Genomic DNA, 20741 nt, shown 5'->3' on the forward strand with positions numbered 1-20741 from the left:
AAAAAACACGGATCCAAGTTGTGTATCATTATCATTTGCACAGCGAATTGAAACAGCGATTAATGAGTACAAAAACACTCAATGCTCGTTAAATTGGTACGGTCGGGTGCAGACGAAGCCGAGCGCGCGAGCGACTCAAAACAGCCCTTTGTACACAAATTGCTGTATTTACGGATCTTTGAGACGCAATCGGCGGGAAAAGATATTTATCTGTGCTTTCATTGTCTTCATCTTCATTTCATCAATACTGGATTTTCAATGCGAGAGTATTTTTTGTTGAAGTACCTATAAATTACAAGTACTTCTAAAGGATGTCTGGAATAAAAAATATGTCTCGATATTGAAAAAATACGAAATTAGTGCCTTCAGACTACGTACCGAGATTTCCATAAAATTCGCTTTTTTATGTACATATATACATTTTGCAGTTTTATTTATTCTTCATCAAAATTACTCAGGCACAATTGTTCAAAACATTGCTTCTTAGGGCAACGAGATATACCTAGATATACCTAGACGGTTTAGACTCCCTTGTAAAATCTCGTGTTAACCTAAAGATTTGATTTTTATCAGCTGAAAAGACTGTAGATTAGAATTTTCAACATGGTGCCTTTATGCGATCCGGAGAAAAGTGTTTTGACTGATGGACAGACAACATAGGTTTCCGTTATTACACTTGGTCATGTGGATCACTAATAAAATAAGTTTAAGTTAAACGTTTGAATAAATGTTTGTTGTTATCTTGCGACTTAGACTGTCACGTAGATTTTCAATCGCTCTTATTCCTCACTATTTTCTGGATCTGAAAGATTGATGTGGCTACAACGTGCTCGTACTTAGAACATTATATAGAAATTTATGTCGATTTTTCTTATACAAATAGTTTTCAAAGTAATTCATTTTCTTTTTGCACTGTGAATCACCATGTATATTTATTACATGGTGATTCACAGTGTCTAATACACTAGTTTCAATCAAGTACAAATTAAGAAATTAGACCTTCATGGGCACATTTCCACATCAAATGTTATATTTTATATATAAATTTCTCAAAAGACTACAAACTACTGACATTTCGGTGCGACAATTGCTGAGAAGAAATGCTGAAGAAACTCATGGTCCCATGGTATCATGCCAGAATGGCTTACCATCATTGTTATGTAGGTATGTTTTGATTGAAAACAAACACATAAGTCAGGTCTGTGTCGTGAGCTATGTAAACATCCGGATGTAGAAATGTTATATAAAATCTCCAACATATACACAAGTCATATATTACACCATTTAATATATTACGTGTACTGCAGAGAGCGTGCATTTCCTGGCAGGTCCTCAGAGTGGACCTGACCCGGCGTCCTAGTTGAGTTACAAATACGACAACACAGTGTAACGCGACATTAAAACACATACACTACTCATATGTATTTTATTATATTATTATTTACGTGTGGTCTATTTTACACTTCAATTCCTCATGATAATATTATAAAGAAGGAAGATTTAAATTTTTGTTTGAATAAAAATCTCAATCATTACATAGCACAGGAGTTAGACATTTAATCGTAAAATAGATTTTACCTTTTATTTGCTGCGGATGAGTACACGACGCGGTGCGACGCTGTATAATATAGCGTTGCACCGCGTCGTGTGTTCCGCAGCGCACTAGGATGCCGGGTGATGTAATATCGTTCAAACGACGGCTAAGAGAGTTTACTTTAATTCGTCCAGTGTCCTCTTAAAGGAATTTAAAACGCTTTGCGAAAACGTTTTACAACATGAAACTATCCAGGTATTTTCACTATGTGTTTTAAATCACTGAAAATGTTAATGGGGATTATATTAATCTTTTACCAGTTTTACAATGTTTTTATACCATTGAGCAGGCAAATAGGTATATGTAGTCCAAGTATTTATTCAAAAAACATATGAAAACGAAGCCCCGTCGTAGCTGACGTCAAAATTTATTTGAATATATATATACCTCTAACATTCGTAAAAAGAACTATTAATATTCCATATAATTTTTGACATTATTTATAGCTTACAGATGCGGTGAATACCATATAATTTCGCGGAGATCGTCCAATTGGAGTGTTATCAATATATGAATGGACGCTATCACTTCGATCATATTCATTGAGATATGAATAACTGATATTGATATCGGTATTTGACTGATATCGAATGGAAATCCTGTTCGATAGACGAATCACGGGGTGAATTTCACGAGCGTTTTGAACGCCGCCGTGGGGTATCATTAGTGTTTATTATTAGTGACGACCTCGGTGGCGCAGTGGTAAAGTTCTTGCCTCTGAACCGAGAGGTCCCGGGTTCGATCCCCGGTCGGATCATGATGGAAAATGATCTTTTTCTGATTGGTTCCGGGCCAAATCTTGGATGTTTATCTATATGTGTATTTGTTATAAAATATAGTATCGTTGAGTTAGTATCCCATAACACAAGTCTCGAACTTACTTTGGGGCTAGCTCAATCTGTGTGATTTGTCCTAATATATTTTATTTATTAATTTATTTATTAGAAAGAAAGCAGATCATATTTATTATATGTCTATTCTGTGTTAGCTCCAAGATAGCTGGCAACTTGTTTGATATTTTTTATGGAAAAATATTGTGTTTTGTTCAGCTAGTTAGCGAACCAAATATAATTTAAAAAAATATATCTTCGGCGACTCCAACTATTTTTATTTCCAAGGGTCTATTTATTTATTTATATACGCAACCTAAAGCGGTAGACCCTTGTATATCTCAAACGTCAACCATTTTACCGTCTTTAGAAACAAATTCCAAATCTGTTTTGACGAATGAAGGTATTGGCGCATTTGACCACATTTGCGTGGGATTTGAGGGGCGAAGGGGGCGGCGTTGTTAGTCCGGGCTTATAGTAATCAGTCCAGTGTGTACAAACCGAAGGTTCGAGCCTCTAATGCCGGGACTAAGAGCCGATTCAGTGCTCTAATTAAGCCCGTGTTGTGATTGGAGGGGATTGCTATTGCTGTGCGTCCAGAATTGAATCAGTCCGACCAATTCTGGCCACTTTCAATCTCTCTTTCGGGCTCGAACCAACTAAAATAACTTAGTAACCTTTTCAACGCTTTGCATCCAAGACTAACATTTCCTCAGGCCTGGAAGTGCCCGGTCTATATATCTTACTTCTTATTTAAACTCTTATCTATTATAGTGAAAAACTTGCAAGATATTTCTTGAATTTCTTGGCGATTATAACGGAAAACTTACAATAGGTAAAATGCAACCAACAAAGTACGAATCAGATTCCAAGCTTTGGATCACATGCGATCGTCTCAACTATTCGAATATTACCGCTTCTAGTTTCAGCCCCATTTCAATCCATTAAAATTTCCTATTTAGTTTGGCTTAAGTAAGACATTTTGAAAGTAGCGGTCCGTTCTCTAGGGTAGGTACTTCAAGGTTTGATGGTCGGGTTTAAGATACATTTGATTCGATTTTCTATAAGACCCCAAATTAGGAATGGTTCTGAGTATTTATGTCTTTACTAGAAAAATACAAAGTTTATAATTCCATTCATCAATGGCTTGTGCTAATAGTTAGACTATTTGACTATGATCTACCGCAGTTAAATCCGATTTCTGGAAAATAGAAAATTTCTAGTCAGCTTTAGTTGGACTTTAATGTGAAATATTAAGAAATATCTTATAACGGCAAAGAGTGTAAATGACTTTGCATTTAGTATAAGCGAAAATGAAACTCTGGAACATATCATCGCAATTTTATGCGGTCGGTATGAAAAACGCCAAAAAATAAAGTTAATATTTTCCGTCAAAATAAAATTTCACAGCTCAATACAAGAAGCAACAAGGAACGGAAATCCAATACGGCGTTTACACTACATAAAATTACATTGGCCGCGATGAAAATTGTAACGTATGTCGTATGTAATAAAGTGCAAAATTGAACAATAAAGCGATGGTCGTGTGTACAATAATTTATAGCGGGAGAGCGCTTGCGATTGGCTTTTTATTGTCGATCCGAGGCGGAAATTTCAGAGATGTAATTTGGACGAAAATTCAGGTTATTGCTGGCTTCGAACGGTACCGCATGCGCGACTTGTAAACAAAATGGTCAACAGTTAACGAAATCACGGACGCACAATTTCACACGATTTCGATAATAATAACAAGCACAGCATAATTCATACACCACTTAACAAAAAAGGTATGCTATGTTTTCAGGGTCCATGTATGTTTTATATAGCGTGAGTTTATTTCACCATGTTTCTAGTCTCATGAAGAAATTAACACAAATTAATTGCTTGGATTCCAACTGATGGTTTCCAGAGAATAGAGGAATGCCAAGGACAATGATCAGCTTATATAAATGCATTTGACACGGGTCGGAGGGAAACGACTAAAAACGTGAAAGGAAATAAGAGGAGAATTTTGTACATAAAATCTAGGAAATAAACCCAAAACGCCTCAACAGTATGAAACATACAACATTAAAAAAAATGTATTATTTTTATTTTTGCAAAATTAATAGTTATTTTAACTATGGCCTCCTTGCATCGTACAAAATATTGCTAAAACCAGAGACAGTTCTTTTGAATTATGTTCAGGAAGATTAAGCATTATCGGATTTTATGGAATCCATTGCGAAGGACTCGTTGACACAAATAGCTTTCTCAGAATACTTGACTATCAAAAATGTATTTCGTCTTAGAGATGAGTCTATGAGATTTTGCTCACGGCTTTACCCTTGTGAATTTCCTAAGAAAGGAATTCTTTTGCAACAAAAATAATTTAAAATAGCTATATTAAACTTTTGCTTTGATGAGGGCTACATGGACAATATGACAAATCACTACATCAAAAGTTTTATTTAAATAGTTTTATTTACGAGAATTCTGCACATGTTAGTCTGTGAATCTATCAACCAACGATCAGACTTTTCCATAAGTATCTCGCGTGCAACCCACACCTGAAACCCGACCTCGCAACTTTTAAGACTGTCTTCACACTAAAACTTGGATTGCTGCGCCCAGTTACAAAATGGAGTTATACTGTATAGAAAGTGTACATACGCCAGCGACGAAACGAAACGAAGAAGTTATGTTTGGTTTTACATAAGTAGCTTTTTGTGTGTTTTGGTCTTACGACACAGTTTTTAACCCAGTGTGAATTTTCAACGATATAGAGCTATAGATATGTCTAAAAGATGCCTTTGCTTCTGAACATTCAGATATTCGTAAAATTTTCGTGCATGTCAACGTCGATATTATATAAATCGATAGGTGAATAAAAAAAATCTGAAAACGAAAATCTATATAGTTACATATACGAGGTATATGAGAGGTATATATGTACATAACTAATCCTTTTTTGGCAGAAAAAAATGAGTAACAAAAATATATTGTTAAACACAATCTGATCTATTTAACTCAAACCTCGATTCGCTACACGTCTTCCGTGTGCACACGTAAATCGTACGATACGGTAGCGAAATCAATCGTGTTAGTCGTAAACCACGCACCCTGTGAAAAATATACAGACAGCCGTTAACGCCGCGCATATCTCCGCGCATCACCCTGTATCTCCGCTTCACGTGCTGTTGCCTCGGAGTTATAGGTTCTTGGTACACAAATACAATGCCAAGAAGGATAACTCGGTAAAAGGCGTTTTAAAGGGAGTGTTGCCGAATATATTATTACGTAAAAAATTACAAATTTACATATAAAATTAATAATAAAATTAATGGTCATCGCGCGCTCCGACTAAATAATAATTGTACTTGAAACTGAGGTAATAAATAGTGTTTCAAATTTGGAGGAGTAGTCGAGGTAAACCCGAGCTCTATGCTCCATGAACCGCTCCATCTAACTTCTTCTTTCGCATTATTGAGTCGTCGATCCTAGGTTGTTTCATTCAACTAGGCCTCTTGCAAAAACATGGCTGCAAAATTATTTTAAAAGGTGATCACAGAATCCTGCTTGTACGTATTTTATAATTACCTACATTGAATAAAGGGCGGCAGTTGTGCTTCCTATAATATTTTAAATCAATATTCTCATAAACCAAATAAATTATTGTTATTTTTAGTTCAAGTTTAAAATTAGAAGCCTTTGTTCTATTTTTGATGATACCCAATTATCGAGAGTTTGTATTTCTTTAACTAACTTTTTGTTGTTTCCACAATAGCCTGTTGAAGGTTGATTTTTAAAACACTGAAAGATTTTCCGACTCCACCGTTGGATTTCCTTTCTTATAATTTATTAATTTTCTTCCTTAATTTATTATTTCATACGGACGTAATAAACAAATCAACAATAATATATTACCTCATTTTTTACATACCTATGGCCTGAACCCGTAGAGGGCATCTTGTTTTATGTGCGCCATATTGTTAGACCCATATTTAATCATCAGCAAAGTTGTAATTAATATCACCATAATGCCCATTGGCTCAGGGCCTTATTAAACTTTACTTTGTAAGAATTTGACTTCTGAATTTCGAAGTCGCTTTGATCTGCAATGTTTCTAAGAAATTATATGATCAAAAGAGGCATTTAGGTTCATTAACCCGTTCTGTCTGCAACTTCAAAATATTAGTCTAGTAATTTACAAATTTTGTCAAGGTCGTGGTTAGTGGAAATCTCTAGTTTCTGTCTGTCTCCATGGAAAATTGGCATGGTTATATGTACTAGTATATTTAAAATAGAAAATGCACATTATGAGAGCAATATACATTTAGAATAAGTATATTTATTGTCTTATATGATAGTTTGTTGTACCTACCAATTAGGACCGAGCGAGCGGAGCGAGCGGAGCGAGCGAAGCGAGCAAGGTCTAACATTCTACTTGAGGCAAAAATTCATTTTGTGCATGTTTGTGTGTATGTTTATGACTTTCGAACCGTTGGTCAGATTTTGATGAAATTTAAAAAGTATGTAGAATATTCCAATAGAATTTTTAAATTCGCGGGGCTTCAAAATTGGTTCAGTCCTTTTCGAAATATTTATAATTTTGTAAAAAATTATTGTATTCGCGAGGTCGAAGTTCGCGGCGAACATAATAGAGAAAGTTTTAAAGTCGAATATCAAGGGCAAATGTTGAATGAAGTTGCGTCGACTACATTTCTGGGATAATAATTTACATTTATTTAAATTGACGACCTCGGTGGCGCAGTGGTAAAGTTCTTGCCACTGAACCGAGAGGTCCCGGGTTCGATCCCCGGTCGGGTCATGATGGAAAATGATCTTTTTCTGATTGTCCCGGGTCTTGGATGTTTGTCTATACATGTATTTGTTATAAAATATAGTATCGTTGAGGTAGTATCCCATAACACAAGTCTCGAACTTACTTTGGGGCTAGCTCAATCTGTGTGATTTGTCCTAAAAAAAAAAAAAAAAAAAAAAAAAAAAAAAAAAAAAAAAAAAAAAAAAAAAAAAAAAAAAAAAAAAAAAAAAAAAAAAAAAAATAATAGATTAAAAATTAAACTGGAAAGATCATATAGATGTAATGTGCAAAAGACTTTGTAGTTCCGCGTATGTTTTATTTAAGTTATCAAATGAATTAAACACGAAATCCCTTCTTACTGCAGGTCACGGTTTAGTTGAATCAGTTCTTAGATACGGAATACTTTTCTGGGGAAATTCAACAGACAATGACTTGCCTTCAAAATGCAAAAACGTTGTATTCGCGCAATGTTTGGTTTGCAAAGTATTGATAGTTGTCAACATAAAATTCTAACACTTTCTTCACTTTATATACTTGAGGTTGCAATATTTGTTAAATGTAATGCTCATTTATTCCCACGCCTTTGTGATGTTGTGTTAAAAAACATCGGGATAATTATAGACTATATTTACATGCTTCTAAAACGGCATCGGATAGATTTAGATAAAAATTTTGTTAATTTAATTACTTTTATTTATTCGATTTTGTTTTGTGGGATGATAGCATGCTCTCCATTTAAATTTGCATCCCCGTGGATGGTGAAACATGTAGGATTAAGCTTTTCTTTTAACACCACATTGTAAAAAAAAATTAATCTCATGTTTTTGCAAATAAATAATCTTTGTCTTTGTCTTTGAAGAACTAGTAGAGTAGGTAGGCTAAATTTAATTGAATTCCGACCAGAATATTCTAATCAAAATCAAATATCCTGCAATAAAAAATATTTACAAAAAAATGAATTCGTTAATAGCTGAAAACAGAAAAATCCAAAAGGTTTCTTGGAAAACGATCTAGACGAAAATACTTTCGTTAGAAGAACCCATACTTATTCCCAATTAATCATCTCGAGTACGTCTTTGCCTACGGGGAGTAATCGGCAAAGGGTTTCGTGAAAATCGTACGTACCTTTATTATCTCAAGGACGCTAGGAAGACCAAACAATCATATCGGCCACTGACCGCACTCCACTCGGACGGACGATCTTATGTACATATACTCGTATCACCAACCATTTAAAATGACCTCTCGAATGGCATTACCACACGTGTGAGATCCCACTTTTTCACTTCCCACTCGGGGCGAGGAAGCTCAAATTGAAATGGTCGGATTTCGTATAATGGTGTATGTAAGGTTGGATTTTCCTTTTCGCTTTCCACTCAATAATCTTAACAAAAGGAATCTAAAACGTCTGAACGTTTGTAGACTCGATTTTTTTGTATCTCAGCAGCGTGTAGTGGTGCGTTATAAAATATCTCTCGGATAAATAACCGTAGGATAGCGCTTGGCAGACTATTCTTTATCGTAGACACAAGTTTTTTGTTGAATCACAATGATTCTAGTAAATGTGTATGAATTGCAGGCTCGATAAAGATTCCTAATACTTAGATTAAATTTAAGTATCTTGTGTTTTAAGTTACTACTTGATTTATGGTCCTAAATCCATAGTACTCTGACATCGAGATCTGTGTTAGAGAATAAGCTTCGCCTTGGCTATGCGATTTATTAATAGCAATATTTTTTAACATAAGTTTCAGTAAAAAAAATATATTATAGGACAGCAAGTATTAAAAATAGTAAACGTGAAATATTAAACTGTCATGTTTATCTGCGAATAAATTCATTCAAAATTTATTTAAATAAATAAATTATGATATACACGTTCACTAAAACCAAGTGATAGGCAATTATATTTCAGAGACCAGGGAGATAAACTGAATAAAATATTGTAAATAGCAAGTTATTAGTTATTGTAAAGTTCATATGAGTGCATCGTGAACTGTTGATGGATCGTTTGTAGGAAGGTTAATAAACTGGTGTCTGGTTTGAATGATGGATCGTCCGGGAATAGTGGATTAATTTGTTTTGCTTTCAAGTGCAATTCATTTATTAAATTTTTCGATCAAATAGTAAATCACACTTACTGTTATAAGATAACATAAATTTATTAAAAGGACTTAATTTTAAAAAACAATTTTTAAAAAATAATTCATGACCAAAAATTTAAAAAAAAGTCATTAATGACTCCGATACCTACATAGGAAATGAAATTTTGGGTGAAATGTGGATGCAAGGCTGGAATCATTTTAACAAATATTTTTAAATTTCTAGCAAGAATGGTGCCCGAAAATCAAATCTTAAAAATAATTAAACTGTAGAGTTACTGGCTGGAATTTGTAATGCTTTTTAAATAATGTTCTATCACAAATAAAATACAACCAACACTAAAAACATATAAGAATCTCGTGATTGCCAACCAGAAGTAAGTAGAAATATATACGCTTGAGATCTGGGAGCGGGGCGTCGTCGTGAGACGGGTATTAATGGCGCTACGTGGAAACGCAAAACGTTAAATAATAGCCGTCATTTCCTGCGCAGAGCTTTCTGAACCAATTGCAGGAGAGAGAGAGAGTTTTTGTCAATGGTAGATAGATTTTATTATTTACTGGCTGTTCCCTGAGGTCTGAAGCCTATGTCACTCTACGCCCTTCCATCTTCGCATAAAAAGTTACATTAATTTGTTGTTCCATTTTGAAGTGAAAAAAGAACAAACTTCTTTACGCACAATTATTAGCATGGTAACGTGGAAATGTGACAGAGAGTCAGCACCCAAATATAGATTATTTTCTGGCTTGAGACAACCACAAGCAAACGGGTGATTGTTCCTAGAATTCTGGAACCATTCCACCCAGACCCCTGTTGAAGTGTAGGATAAAGAATGCTTGTTTTTTGTCATGGAGGATGGTAGGAATTCCTAAGAGGTATTTTTCTCAAAAGGACTCCATGTACGCATAACTGCTGTCGAAAACGAGTACAATCATCTATAAGATCTTGGCGCATCAACTGTCATCTCAGTCATATAGAATTGGAGCCCAGCATGTATGCTGGCTAAAATAAATTACTATAATAATATAATTATTACACATAGATAAAATAAATTACATTATTATTCATAAAATCATATATTCTATCTATCAATTGTAAATAGTCTTTCTTCAAAATGGACTCTATCAATTCTCTACTAGTTTGATATTTAAATCGACATGGTAACATCTGAACCTCATTCAATAGAGATCACAAAATAGCAGCTTTCGGCGATAGAACCCGTTTTTGCCAGAATTTGCATACAACTGTAATTCACTTCAAAGTTGTCTTCAGCCACTTCGAATCTGACCAGTCCGTTATTATTATATTAGAAAGTTACCAGTTCTAAAATCTAAGTATATATAATTTGGAAATTTCTCATTATCAATATTAGCATTCTTCGATTACTTAACTGTTAAAATAACATCTTTTTTGCAAAAGACACTTTAATTTGATATAGACAAAATTGCTTATCGAAAACGAAATTGCTTATTGGTTTTCAATAAACAATTTTGTCAATGTTGGTGAATCTTAAGTTTTAGATCTTAATTAAAATCTAATTTTATATACAAATTATTTGGTAAATGAATAAGGGCTATCTAGTCTCTTAAGAGCAGGTTCTTTCTAAACTTGGGTAAATGTTTACATAAAAAGACGTCACTCTTTTCAGATATAGAATTTCGAAATATATTTTATATGTATATCCAAACTGTATGCATATTTTAAAATATGATCAAACCAACGTCGATCGAAACTAAACAATTTTGATCAATGTCGAATCGAAATTTAGCCGGAAATAACTTATTAATAAAAACAAATCTTTACATTAATTTTGTCACCCACCCGTAATAGTCCACCGAGCCCAGGATATGGACAGTTGGACACATTTCAGTCTATTGACCATTATTTCATAAACAACCATCTTATTTCTTGCCAACAGTTCTCAGGATACAATCTTGTTACAGATCAAATATTTTTTGGGCTGAAAATATTTTCTTCTGTTGTTGTTGACCATAACTCATCTAGTCTTTCATAATTTTAGGCAAAACTCCAAAACAGACATCGTAATTAATGGAAATGTCATCGTCTGAAACATTAACTACAATTAAAGTAGTAGACAGGCGTCATTGAATTTGTGAAGTTAATCCTTATCAAAAGTTGCCAACTCGGAATGCTAATGGAAACAAAAGTCAGAACTGTGTTACAGTGAAATATCGACGAACGACGAACTTTGTCAAAGCAAGTCTGTGGGATTCTGAAGATCAGCTCTCGAGCGAGTTGGATGCTGAAATTATTGGAAATTGGGCAAAAGGAATATAAATTTTATTGGACTTCAATGTTTGATGTATTCTCCGGTAGTTTTCTTCCGCGGTTCGTATTTACATGTTTGTGCTTAAAGTTGTTATTTTACCTAGTCACGTTAAGCAAAGTGTTATTAACTTTGACATAACACATTTAAACCTATAACTTTACTACTTTCCGATTTGAGTATTGAAAATAGATGAGAGAAACACCATGTTAAGTTATTTTTATGCGTAGTTTAAAGTTGGCAACTCACTTTAAGGGTGGGTCAATGTTAACTTTAAATTGCGCAGAAAAAAGCAAAATACGCCATTTTGTCTAAACGTCAGCGGCACGCCAAAAAATCAACCTCTAATTTGACGGCTCACCCTAAATTTTCCAAAATTTTGTTGACAAAGTGTTACGATATCCAAACGATTTTGTAGAATTTAAGAAAACTGTTCATAAAAATTAAAAATCGGCGCCATGTCCTCGCGGGTTGGTAGTCAGTTCAGAAAGTTGGTACGCCAGCGAAATTTTTGTCCGGAATATAAAGCCAGATTTATTGGCTCGCCAGGGACGGAATATCGCCCTTGAACGTAGGATATTCCTCATTAATGCAAACTAGTTTTTGCCTCGACCTCGCCCGACCTTAACTGTAAAACAACGCGAGTGCAGAGTTATTATTTGTTTTGGCGAGACATTAATTTTTTTCATTTATTTCATGCTGAGTTTGACTCCAATTACACCGAAATATATATGTATATAAGAAAAAAATGTTTTGGTTTTTATCTTTTAAATAGAATTTTAAAAATGAAAACATGTATGAAATGTAATTTTAAATTTTTTATAATTAAAATTAAAAGCTTTTATAATTAATTGTCATTAATGTCGAATTATTAAAAAGATAATGAAATTCTCTACCGTTTATAATCTCGTTATTATTAATTTTGTACATCTAATTGAATAAAATATTGCGATATGTTATTTCCGTATCCACATTGGTTTGTTCCCAAATTAAAACGGCGCAATTTCCGATGAGCAAATATTACCATTCTTTTAATATGTCATAAAAGTACAAGAAATTCCATTTATTTTTTTTAATTAAGGAAATTTAGCAAATTCGCTCTGAGGACTATTTCACTTTTACCTAAATTATGAATTTTTGCATCGCATTGCATTATTACAAAACACAAAATTGTATTGCACAATTTTGTTGTATTGGCTTATAATTTAACAACGTATATAAAGAAATGCTTTTAGTGTGCATTTTATGCTTTTGTATATGTATTGTACGTTGTGAAAAAAATTACATTAGTACCTAAGTAAATAATAATTATAAAGTAATAAAATAATAAAAGCTAATTCTCAGTTCTTAACGATTAATTAACACAATTGCTAAGTATAAGGACTTATGAATATTCGGACTATACCCATTAATTCTGTGCAATCCAGCCCATTTAAAAAGTCTCCCGCGTGCCGCCGACTCTTTCAATTGGCCGGCTTATGCGATTACATGTAAAAAATGCGGCAGTTAGGGGCACATAGGGGCAAACTCTAGACCGAAACTGGCCAAAAATCCGTTTAGTCCATATAAACCCCCCGGGCTGCAACTGGATCTTTTTGAAAAAGACCATATCTGTTAGAGCCACGCTGAGCCCGCTAGCTGCAAGGCGATTAAGACCTACTTTATAACTACCATTTCCTGTTATGCACTTAATTCTCGTTTGTTTTACGTTTTTGAATATAAAATGGAAAGTGTACGGAATTTACTCTTTAGCACTTTGGAGCGGCCAAACGAAAATAAAAGCCAAAATCTAGAAATATACCAACTCCCTATTATTTCTCATAATCTAGAGGTTTCAAGGTAGTTAAACGAGTTACTGAAAACACTACGTGAATAAGATTTTAGCAAGCATCTTTCTTTATTTCACTACTTCTAACAACCGATTTTATCATTTTCCAAGTTCATTAAAATTTCTGTAGAGATATGTGATAAATACGCTAATACTTAGCTGCCCACCTGATCAGAATTCATCATGACAAAACAACATTAAAAACTGTCACGTCCTTCTCCGAAGAAGGATGAAAATATGGATTTATCCGGAATTTGATTTGGATTAAAGCCGGCATGAATGGCATCTAAACGCGGGTGATATTCTGTGATCGATGCGCTTTGCATTATTCAAGAGAAAAATATTGAAAATCTTGAATCTAATTCGACTCTCAAGCGGATTCAGAAAAATCACTTCGTTGTCAATATAAATGGCTAAAAACTATTTTGAGAATAAAAAAATCTAGACTTCCTTTTGGAAGTGAGTTTCCGTTTGATAGTGATTCATTTTCCCTGTCGCTTTCCATTTAAGAAAGCACTAAAAATATACTTTCTTAAACAAATCACTGAGTCCCATTCCTTTAGATGTACATGGTGCCCACACTATGCTTTCATTAAGTTTAAATTATATTTAAATTAAAATACCATAACATTCTACTCATCGAATGAAATAATAACGTGCAGCTCAATTTCCCCTCAACCAACATTAGGTATATACGTTAAAATTATGACATATATTTCTCCCAACCTCATTAGAAGCCTCATTAATTGGGTTCGTTCAGGAAGAGGCTCTCGTGTGGAAACGAGCAGTAATTATGTTTTTACTTTTAATGTCGGCTTCGCTTTTTGTTTTTGCGATGCGACATTTTGTTTTATTGATACTTAATTAATTTTAAATGAGGTTACATGTCAATTAAAGGGACATTTTGTTTTCTCCGGAGTGGTTGGATATTCGTCAAATAATTAAAATTATGTTTTGAATTCAAATTTTCTGCATAGCAATTTTATTGTGTATGACGACTTACCGCTTGCTTTCCTGAAATTTATATGAGTAAAATTGTGAAAAAATCGAAAGTACATTACGGAAAACAAAGACGATCGGGCTGACAGACTATTAGACATAAATATCGCAGACAGATTATGACAGTATTTTTTTTCTAACAACAACGATTTATATTCATATTTTCTACCATGAAACTAATCTTAGTCTTAAAACATACTACATTAAAATAAGTGGGCAGACATAACTAAAATGACATGAAGTTTATGCCTCAAAATTCGTAATTATAACAAGTAATTACGCAGTTTAAATTACATCACACGCTCCATTGTATTAGTGGTACTCAATTAAAAGCTTTGTCGAAGTTAATAGAAATTTTGGTAAACATTTTCCAAATGAAAATATTATAATAAACTTTGTAGAACAATAATTTTAATTAAAATAACACAAACTATTATATTGTCAATTAAAATAACACAAACAATTAAAATAATAGTTGTTGTAGTAGACTTCCGACTGTGCGACGATGGACATTGGAGGCATATTCTTCTTCTGTGTCTGAGTGTGTTATTAGCTAACACCGTTGTCAGATATTATTCAAGTCCCCTAATGGCATGTAACATGACTTTTCCGACTAACTATCGGCGTAAATGTAGCAAATATTCGCATACATACTAGTGAACTTAAACTGACCACCAGTGAAGGATGCATCGTATTTTGTGGTGTTGCTACTATTCGTCTGACAATTTCCTGTCACACGTCGCGGAATATATATAACATATAATGTAGTTAAGGAGCAAATTATATTGAATTCGTTTCTTGCGACGTTTCTTTACAGCAGTGCCGACAAGAAATCTTAGGTATTGATAGAATCGGAATAATTTAGATAACACGTGCTATTCCGTCGTTACACATCTTTGTAAATTATTTATATGACTTAGTGACTATCAATTTTACATATATATCACTAATTTAGTATAATTTAACTTTAAAATAAAGGTTTTAGTTTTTAATTTCAATTACTAGTTTTTTATATTGGTCGACCACATTGGCCGAGTGTGTGCTCGGTCTGAAGACGATCAAGTATAAAATATACAGAAGTTAGAAAAAGCTGCCTGTCTTGCACGTGACAATATTTTTTTTTTCTTACCATACATATATATCACTAATTTAGTATAATTTAACTTTAAAATAAAGGTTTTAGTTTTTAATTTCAATTACTAGTTTTTTATATACCTAATCAAAATTCAACATGAAAACCACTTGTAAAGGTAAAATTTCTGAAATTAGAGAGAAACTTGAACTTGTACCGTTGGATTGATTGCCCTTGTCAAACATAAACAATATGAAGTGCGCACGTTCCCTACATGTGATACGTAGCGTGAGCCAGGTGGGTTATTCTTTGCAAGTCACGTCTGCAAAGTGGCGCTGCTTGGGCCCGTCACGTATCGACGTCTCGTGCTATATCACTTATCTTGATCTAAATTTAATTTTCTATTTGTTGAAACATGTGTGACTTCCTTAACCTCAAAACAAGCTGAAAGCTTATATTATCGACTGTTTTTTGTTTTTCTAATTTTCTGATCATAGTGCAATCTTTTAAAATATAATAGTGTTTAGGTCTGAAGATTCAATTAATATGAAAATGTATGGTTAACGTGCGCTCTATTAAAACAAATCATTGTTAGTATAATTTTCTCTATATATAGAATCAAATACAAAGTATTTTTGAAACTATATTCATTTATTACTACTACCTAACAAGACTCAGTACTATTTATTTAGGCAATTTAAATGAAAAAAATGCCGCAAAATAGTATAGCTGTGTGTATAAAGCATGAAACTCCATTAAAACGTCAACCGAAATAAATAAAAATAATTCCGTTACGTTACACAATAACCAACACCATATTTTCGCACACAATACCGCATATCTCTTCGTGTAGGACACGCCTTTCCGTTTTCGCCAGGTGTCCATAAATAAGGGCTTTCACGGGACACCTAACCCCGAAATATGGCGTCCACACGTGAAGGCTTCTGAAATATTTTTAGTGCCGCGTCACGATGTCAGCGCGAGGCCGATGTCCCTCATTTAAGTTGGGGTGTGTGTGTAGGTGATTTTGTACGTACGTTAGTGTCAGGTAGAAGTTAATGGCCTGAGAAGGTAATAATATTAGAAATTTCGTTTTTCAATTACCATCTGATCTTTGCGTGTTTTCTCATCTGTTTACTTATTATAATATACAAAGTACTAGGAAATTATACTATAAAAATAATGTACATTACACCATAAAATTGGAACACCCAAGCCGAATACATGTACTTGCACTAATTTTAAAGAAACAGTTTATACCAACTAATGTAAAACTGTACATGTACCTAAGCATGAAATAAATGAATAAATTGGTTCAATTCAGTCGGTTTGTAATTCAAGTCAAAATTATATTCTAATTAAAATAACATTTTAGTTGCACATTAAATTAAGCGCGACACTAAATTAACCAACGTATCATGTAAGTGACAGTATAAAAACAGTATGTTCATTTCGTTGGGATCTGTATTTGATGCGCTTTGCTATACACCATTATGGTAACTACTATAAAATACGTCAAATAGTAAAATATACTTCGATTTTGTCTTGTGACGTATCGCCGATAAATCCTATCTTAGTGGAAACGTTTTAAGTAACAAACGTGGACAGATTTTGAAAATATTATTTTTTATATAAAAACCGATTGTAAAAATAAAATTTAATAGAAATAAAATGAATGGATATTCTAAATGTAATGAACATTGAATGAATGTTTGTTGAAGAATAAATGTTTACTAAACACTAACAACAAATTAGCTTTGACACATAATGAGTATTTTCACATCGTCGGTATTTGCGATAACAGAACAAGTATAAAACGTTAACGTTATTACGTAACGTTATCTAGTGCGGTCGTTAGTGATGGAGTGCGGGCCATGCTGAAAATGTACGCGATAAGTTTGCGGTGGGGTTATGGTGGTGAATACCAATTATTGGTTTTTATAGTTTTGAGTAGTGGCTAGGTTCCAGTTAAAATTAAGCATGAATAGTATTTAGAACCTATTTTTCAAGATACAAAAATGATCTGTGTTAGTAGAAGTTATAGGAAAAAAAATGCCTTATTATTAAACAGTCATATTTTTAATTATGATGAATATGTTTGTTTGTAATGGAAGAAATTTTTTATTATTAATTAAAATTGAAATCGATAAAATACTTTTTTATTGATATATAGTCATTAACTTAGTTACGTTATATAATTATTAAGTTATAACAAAAAAGGCATACCTACCTCATTAACACTCCCGCTCTCCTCTTCGTCTGTGAACAAAAAATGTAACTGTAAATTTTCACTTCAATTTGAGATATTGGTCACAATGAATTTTCATCGCTCCGCTTATAACTATAGCACGCACGTTAGTGAGTTTTCACCCCGATATCTCAAAGCGAGGCAATTAGGCTAGTTTTGCTGCTGCGGCCAAATGATCTGTGATCTTGGTCGACCACATTGGCCGAGTGTGTGCTCGGTCTGAAGACGATCAAGTATAAAATATACAGAAGTTAGAAAAAGCTGCCTGTCGTGCACGTGACAATATTTTTTTTTCTTACCATATCATCTCTCTCTCTACTAGTTCCTTCCGCCGCCTTTGAGCATCGGAGCCTAGTGTCCGTTCTTTCTTGTCTCAATATGGAACAGACCAACAAAACTCACTCGCGATAGACACTTGTCCAGTGCATAATTGATGTAATAACGCACCACCACGTGCAAACCCTTGGTGATTGGTCCTTACTTACCAATGTTACACCTAGATATTTTGTCATAAAATGGTTATAATTCTGGTATCATTTGACAGCGGTTGCAGGCAGACAAATCATCGTTGAAACGTATGTGGCTGTCAAAATATACTTTACATAATAAATTACGTAACTATTTCCTATTTGATAAAATGGAATACATACATATAATCGCGTCTGTTTCCCATGGAGGTACGTAGAGACTAGGAATTTCAACTTGCCACGATCCTGACTAATCTCACTCGCTTCCTCTTACTCATCACTCTCTTCGTGGATGGATGCACCTAATATCTCCTTTAAAAGGGTGATACATTACAAACGAGATAGACACTACAAATAGTACTTAAATGAATAACTATGGTAACATATGGTAACGGCACAAAGGTAAGGGGGCAACTAGTACCATACAATAATTTAAAGTAATCGGTTCGTTTTGACACATTCATAGACATGTGCAATATACATGTTACTCATAGAATATTTTTTTTTGTTTTTCCTCAAATTTAAATCAAATCATTTTAGAATCTGATTTGATTTGATTTTTATAAAGACGATTTTTTTTGCGACAGATATAATCTTGAGATTCATCGCAAGAGAAAATATGTTTTCCTCAACTTGACCTATTAAAAACGTTTTACATTATCACATTGACTGGATTTAACCTCGAAAATCTTTCGATTAGAAACGGGATCCAAGATGGTACCAATCGAATTGTCATGAGCGGTATTTAACGAGTGGTGTCGCCGCCACCTGCCAAATTAGCGATCAGACGACGGCCAAACAATGGGAGAAAGAATTATCAGGAAGATTTTAAAGCTTGCCTTCTACTTAATTTTAATAATTGTAGCTGGCATTTCTTGCCTTGCTTGATTAAATTCGAAACACTTCATTTCATCTTTATTTTACAAGTACATTAAAAAATTTCTATAAAATTTCTCATATGTGTAGCGTACAATCTGAAGAAAATGAGTAATTTCTGAATTGTAATAATATCCATGTGATTTCGTTACAATCAATCATGTTGATAAAAATAAAATTTGTATATGTGATAATTTATTGATTCAAACGTAGCTTTCTTACTAAACCATAATGGTAAAGTGTAAAAATTATATTATATACTTCTATATATAATCGTTACCCAGTGGACATGGTCTTTATTCAATCTTCTGACAATAGACGACGGATGCTTCTAAAGGCTGGCTGAAAATAATGGCGTCTTTATTTTATCAGAATATTATTTTGTAGCGATTCATTTCAGATGCAGACTTTTCAGATCTTTATTATTTCTTTAGCTACCAAAAAGTGTTACTTTTGTATAAAAATAATTTGAATATTTAGCGATGAAATTCGTTTGTTCGAAATATTTCTATTTATTGCACATAATACAGAACAAAGAAATACAGCAATTATAACGATAAATTTTATTATCAATCGCTTTATACAGACACAATACAATATTAAGTGACTGTTAGGACCTATTGACCTTGCTATCGAATTGACGATGAATTAAGAAATTTCAATTTAAAGGTGATATAACGTCAAAATTTATTAATTAGTGAAAATTGTATTATGTAGAAAAATGAAAATATAACAAACTATTTCCTGAAAGGCCTACCATTATCATAAAATATAAATCCAATATTCATAATGAACACACAATTGGCATTCCTAACAGACTAACACCAGGAACGCAGTTTGCATATCATTACGTTTATTAAATAACACCACTTTAGCTACGTTTTACTGTAATTGCACAATTCACAGCGACATTTAGGTAAATAGAACCAAATGTTAATTCTCGTATCTTAATTGTTTCTATTTTTATATTATGTATTGTATGTATGGCACCTAAATTTATAACTAAATTTCACAATAAGTTAAAGGTCAGAATTTAAATTTATTTCAATAGCACCTCAGGTCCTTGCTGATTGATAAATATTATAGTTTGAACGTTTTTTTAATCACAGACTCGGATAAAAATTTAATTAATTTAATTACTCTTATTTATTCGATTTTATTTTATGGGATGATAGCATGCTTACCCGTGGACGATGAAACATGTAGGATTAAGTTTTTCTTTTCACATTGTAAAAAAAAGTAAACTCATGTATTTGCAAATAAATATTTTTTGTCTTTGTCTATACTTATTACGCACGTAAAATTAAATAACATCGAAAAAAATAGAGACTTCAAGTTACAAGAATCACTACCCTTTTATCTGTATAACAATCGTAGCTCCGTCGTAGGCGTGCGTAGCATTGCTACGACGATAGCTACGATCAATTTTACAACCGCTGGTCTACGAGGTTAAATTGTATTTATGTTCATTGCATAAGTATTTGTAACTATTTACATGACAATTTCATCTGTATTTAATACTACATAAAATGCAGATGACATTGTCACGTAGGTAATTGCAAAGTACAAGAATTATAAATAAATAGTACCTAATTGGATTATCTTTGATTCCTAAAAATTAATGGGTATTATT

At 33.2% G+C, this 20741-nt stretch overlaps 1 protein-coding gene across 6 annotated transcripts in view; it reads right to left on the bottom strand.

Annotated features, from left to right (window-relative positions):
- Positions 1-20741, bottom strand: part of LOC128675763 (protein sidekick-1-like) — a 196381-nt gene that overhangs the window by 133903 nt on the left and 41737 nt on the right. For all 6 annotated transcript variants that reach the window (XM_053755422.1, XM_053755420.1, XM_053755421.1 and 3 more), the window contains one exon: positions 17748-17776. The gene's annotated coding sequence lies outside the window, so the exon portion shown is untranslated. The remainder of the gene's footprint in view (positions 1-17747; positions 17777-20741) is intronic.

Source organism: Plodia interpunctella, chromosome 15 (genome assembly GCF_027563975.2).
Source record: "Plodia interpunctella isolate USDA-ARS_2022_Savannah chromosome 15, ilPloInte3.2, whole genome shotgun sequence".
NCBI classification, from domain to species: Eukaryota; Metazoa; Arthropoda; class Insecta; order Lepidoptera; family Pyralidae; genus Plodia; species Plodia interpunctella.